General features: G+C 37.9%; 1 pseudogene; it reads right to left on the bottom strand.

Annotated features, from left to right (window-relative positions):
* Positions 1–216: 216 nt before the first annotated feature.
* LOC114030056 overlaps positions 217–6,000 on the bottom strand; it is a 112,797-nt pseudogene continuing 107,013 nt past the window's right edge.

The raw sequence follows: 6,000 nt of genomic DNA, 5'->3' as shown, positions 1-6,000 counted from the left end.
CTCTGGGGTGGGAACTGTCCATTTATTCATTCCTTGTATGTTTCAGTGCAATCTCTTCATCCTGATGTTCTGCAAAGGAGTGAAGATTCAATTTCTGCTGCTGGAGAGGCCAGATAGAGGTTTATAGATGTAGTTTTTCTGCTGACACCTGAAGGAGTCACAGCTTTCCAATGGAGGGCAGAGGAGGAACAGAAAACAGTTTCATTAGGGGTTTCATCAACTCCTGTTTCTGACCAATAAGACTGTGTGTTGCCCCCCACTAGACACTGACAGAACCATCTGATTCTCTGGCTGTTTGCCCTACATCACCACTGGGCTCCAGACATTGTAATCCTCTCCCATGCTTATCTTGAAGTTGGTGCCCCATTCCCCTGCCAAATACTCAGCCTTCCTTGGCTGCCCCACAGCCAACCAAGTAAGTGCAGGCAATGATGAGATGACATGCAGCTTTAGAATGACTGTAAGATTGCTCTTCTCCCTGGCTCCTACCCCAAGTCCCAGTTGTTGGTAGTCAACCTTATCCAAACACACTGTGTGATGCTGCCCCACAGAGAAGACCATCTAGGACATGACAGAGATCTTGAATGTGGTCAGATTAGGGGTAGGGTGGGACAAAGCAAGGCTTCATGCTTTGAATACCAAGCTGGTAGTAGCTGGAGAAGTCAAAGTCAAAACATGGCCCTTATGAAGGTGAAATAGGCCCCACAGATGACATTCTAAAATAGGAAAGAACCCCACTGGCCTTTGGATTTCAGGAGCACATATGGGGGTATCAGCAGCTACTCAAGCCCTTTCTGATTCCCATGTTTGGCAAAGAACTCAGGCACCCAACCCAAATGGCTCTGTTCCCCAAAGCCTACAGTATACAGGTTGTCATCTACTGTCAGCATCACTAGGTGGCCATTGCTGATCTCAAGCTGAACCTGTACAGGGACAATACTTTTCTTCATGGGCTTCAGGAGGCCAATATCTTCATTATCATCTCAGAAGGATCCCCAGAGGAAAACTTGCCTGTTCTTGGTTAGTGCTACAATGCTGTTGTCTCTATTTGAAACCAGCACCACTATCCCTGGAACAGTTTCTCAGCTATCTATTCTTATATTACTCCCAAAGGCACTCTCATCATTGCAGGTGAAAATACAGACTTAAACACTTTTTTCTAGTTACACAGTATGCGTCCTTCCAGCCTCAACCTTTATGGTACCTTCAGGCATGCAGACTAGAGTCAGTTGCTTTTTCCCTTCCACTTCTTAGCTGAGCCTCAGCTGGTCCACATCCTTTTAGCCCAGGGTGAACAGCAAGCCTGCTTCAGTGTAGTAAGACTTTTGGCAGATTTTTACTCATTTGCTTTCTATGGTGGTATTTTCTCCTGGAGGATTTCTCTCATTCAAGAGTTCAGCTGGCACGTTGGTGACCTCCCCACTTTCTAGGCTAGGCTGCAAATTACCTATCTCATACTTTACTGAAAATACTGAGGCCATTCACTGTGAGCTCCTTATTCACCCATCTTCCTCATCTCATATCACTCAGACACTTTTTGCTATTATCCTGCGCCCTTTGTCTCACATGAAGAGTTGGCCTTACTCATTACCAAGACAAACACCTTTACTTGTGCAAGTGACCTCATTCTATCTCATCTCCTCCAACAAATTGCTTCATCATCCTCACTCTCTCACTTATCTTCTCTCTCTCTCTATCTACCAATGCCTTCCCTACTGCCTTCAAACATGCCCATGTCTACCTCATCCTCAAAAAACTCTCACATGATCTTTCCATTCTATCATTCTATATTTCTTCTGTAATTTGTGACTAAACTCCTTGAGAATAATGAATGTCAATAATAGGTGTCTTGGATATTAAACTCAACAGAAGTAGTACAAAGACTGACAAACAAGATTAAGATTAAGGAGCAACTGAACTCAAGTGCCCATGTTTGACAAAATCTTTGAGAATATACACAACTTTGGGAAGGACTCTTTTTTTTTAAAAGAAGAATTGCTGGGGAAACTAGAAAGTAGTACAAATCTCCTCTCCTCAAAAATAGATTTATACCACCATTTTACACTATGTATCATAACACTTTTCAAATGGATGGCCTACTTAAGTATAAATGGTCATACCCTGAAACAGACAAACAAACAAACAAGCAAGCAAACAGATACAAATTAATGAATAAATTGAAGGGAAATTGAAGTATCCTTCACAGCTAGAGGTGGAAGAGAAATCTTCACCAAGAAAGAATAGAGACATTCACAAAAGATAAAGTATATGATTTTAATTACATGAAATTGAGAAGGTTTTGTCTGAATAAAATTAATACAGTTTGGATAAGAAAGGAAACTGCTGATTTAGAAAAAGTCTTTGTGCTAAATATTTCTGTTGAGTTTGACATCCAAGATACATACACAACAAAAACAAATATAAAAGACAAAGAGCTACTTCTCAAAGTACAAATGGTTGAAGGATATGACTCAAAAAGAATTATGAACTATTAACAGTCATATCACAAATCACTCTAAGAAAAGAAATGCAAATCGAAATGACTCTGCTGCTTCATCTCATACTCAGCAAATTTGCAAGGATGACAGAAGATATAAATAACCAATTTTAGGGGCTAAAGAAATATAGACTCACTAATGTGGACTTAGTAGAATTGTGAATTGGTTCACTCATTTTGCCTTTTTTTTTTTTTGGATGGGCAATCAGGGTTAAGTGACTTGCCCAGGGTCACAAAGCTAGTAAGTATTATGTGTCTGAGGCTGGATTTGAACTCAGGTTCTCTTGACTCCAAGGCCGGAGCTGTATCTACTTCGCCACCTAGCTGCCCCTGTTCACTCATTTTGGAAAACAATTTGAAATTATATTTAGTAAATGATAAAAATTTTCATACTCTTTCACCCAGAGATCCTAATTCTCAGCATCTGCCCCAAGGAGGCAAAAGTCAGAAAGAATGGCCTTATGTAGTCTAAAATGCTTAATGATGTACATTTTTTTTTTTTTGTGGCAGCAAAGAAGTAGATATAAAGTAAATATCAATTATTAGCAAAATAATTAAACAAGTTTTGGTACAAAAATATAATGGGATATTATTAAGCTGTAAGGAATAGCAAGTATAAAGAATTCAGAGAAGCATTTACTTTAATATTTGGAAGAGTCATTGGCTAGGGGAGGAGGGAATCATATGTTTAGAAATGAATTTTATACAAAAAACAAAAGGCATCAATTATTAACTAAATTTTTAAAAATTTAGTTCCATGATGAAGTTAATGGTAAAAGATCTTGTAGAGTACAATGAAATGTTAGATATGTATATTAGATAACAGAACAGGAAGATAAAAAGAACAGTTATGGGAAAAATAAAAAGGATAAAGACATTTTCCTCTCCATTCTAGATAAGCCAAACAATAATGGATTTGCCAATGGCTATGAAAATTTCTGTCCAAGAAACAAACCTCTGGAATTTCTTGCAAATTCTACATAAAATTTACCCAGTAAAAAATCATGAAATAAATTCTTAAAAGCATTGTCAGATACACTAGATTATGAAGGCACTGGAGAAAAGGCAAGATGTGAGCCTGTGTTTGGCATGAATATAACATCAGGCTGACAGGATATGGGGAGTGCAAAGTGGCCATCATTGGCAATCCCACAGTCTATGTCTTCTATATTCCATTTTAAGCCATTGTTACTTATTTTATATGTGGACTTGACTCATTTTTCCTCCCTTTTCAAGGGTTTAAAAATTAATTTATTTACCCTGTTGCCTGATTCTTATTGTAATTGATACTTTGGAATGAATTGTCTTGAACTTTGACCCACCTAGACCCTCATAGACAAATAGTCCATTAAGAGATGTTGCAGAAAAGAAGTCTTTTCTTTCCACAGCAGTGAATTTGCAAATGTTATGCTTATTTTGGGGTTGTACCCTCCACCACCACCCATTGGATTCTAAGTTCTTTGAGGGCTAAAACCTGTTCTCATTATGTGCAACATTGGTGTGTGTAGTGGGGTGAAGGGAGAAGAGAAGGGAACTTTTAGAAGCATTTATTAGTCACCTACTATGTTACTTCTTTGCTATTGTGCTATGTACTTTACAAATATCTCATTTGATCCTCACAATAACCCTATAAACTAGATGCTACTACTATCCCCATTTTACAGTTGAGGAAACTGAGATTAAAAAGAGATTTAGGTCATTTGCCTAGGGTCACATGGCTAGACTTCACATAGGTTTAAGGCTGGATTTAAACTCTGGTCTTCCTGATTTCAAGTCTAGCACTCTATCCACTGTACTGCCAAGCTGCCACAGATCAGTGCCTCTTGCAGAATAACTGTTAAATACAAATAGATTGTTTTATTGAACAGCTATCTTCAGTATCTAACAAAGAACCTGGCAAATAGCAGGCAATTAATAAATATTTGTTGATGAATTGAATTTAATAGAGATTATTAATTACCTGGATGAATGGAGGAATCTAGAAAATTAAGGTCCTCTTTGTGGAGTGATTAGAACATCAGCAGTATCTAGCTCCCCAAGAATGGGGAAGCATCTAATGAGCCACTAAAGGCTCAATTATGTTAATGGAATAAATTAAAACCCAACCAAAAGTGTCTAGTGAATAAAAGTACTCATCCTCAATTAAAGAGCATTTGCGATGAGATGTTTGTGAACTGATGCCACTGACTACTTAATAAAAAGTCCCCAGGGCAAAGGGAAGAGCAAAAATGAGATAATTTATATGCAGTGCTTTGCAATTGTTAAAGCACTCTATAAGTTTTAGCTGGTAGGAGTGGTGGTGGTAGTAGTAGACAGCAGTAGCAGCAGTAGCTAGGTTGCACATGAATAACCACAATCACAGACTCATAACTTATCAGAATTGGAAAATACCATTAGAAATCAGAAATTTCATTGCCAGCTCCCAATTATTTTCTATTTTTATGTTTTAGTACTAATTCAGATTATAATATACTTCTCTGATTTCTGTTTGCTATCTATTTAGATAAATGGGATTATTCATTGTTCACTATTTATGATGGTCTTTTGTGTAACAAACATTTGGTGGGGAAGGAGGGCGAGTCTTCAATATAAGCTGTATCCCTTCCTCTTTAAGGGATAGTGATAAGGAAAGTAGCTAATATCTAAGAAAAAAGATATTTCCCCTAGACTAACAAATTTAAGGAGACAGAGGAATATAATTCTATTCCAGTACTTCTTCTCTGAGAAGCGTTCCTAGAAAGCTAAAAAAGAAAAGTCTCTCATAGAGGGGTGGGTGAGATTCCAGAGATATCCATTATCTCTCCCCACAAACCATATTCAAATAAACTGATGGGGACAGTTATATAATCTACATGGGCAACACATACTTCTCAAGCAACTAAGATGGTCCTCTTACAGTATAATTGGTATACATAGAGATCACTGGATTTGGTGTCAAAAGACCTGGGTTTGAATCTTATCTCCGCTATTTATTACTTGTATGACCTGAGGCAAATTACTTCATTTTTCTCTATTTTAATGAAATTGTAAGATGAGGTTTCACATCTCCAGTGAGGATGGCAATCCAAGATTTAACATGGAATGATACAAGAGCTAGTAGAGTGAAGCAAGTAAGCTTTATTGAGGGGAATGACCTCAATATTGAGGGGAATAACCTAATGTGAGGTTAAGTCAGGGTAAGTGCTGGGATACCTGGTGGAATGAGATGCCAAAATCAATAAAGCCTGGTGAGTTTTTATATGGTTCTTTTCTAGAACAAGAAGGACCAGACACTGGGGCAAGGCAAGTCTCACTTCTCACACTGATGGCTGTCTGACCCTAGACAAGTCACTTAATCTCTCAGTGCTGTAAGGCCAAGGCAATGTTTTTAGTCTATAACTTACAGAAAGGCACTTATCTGTTTCTTAGAAGTCTTTTCCTTATATCCAGAAGTTTTCTATACCAACGAGGTCCAGTTCCTCTCTTTAATTTTGTATATACTTGGTTTTTTTTTTTGTTAGTTT

This window comes from Vombatus ursinus, unplaced genomic scaffold (assembly GCF_900497805.2).
Source record: "Vombatus ursinus unplaced genomic scaffold, bare-nosed wombat genome assembly UNPS02014945.1, whole genome shotgun sequence".
Taxonomy (NCBI): Eukaryota; Metazoa; Chordata; class Mammalia; order Diprotodontia; family Vombatidae; genus Vombatus; species Vombatus ursinus.
The sequence above is the reverse complement of the archived record's forward strand: the minus strand, read 5'-3'. Positions and strand labels throughout refer to the sequence as shown.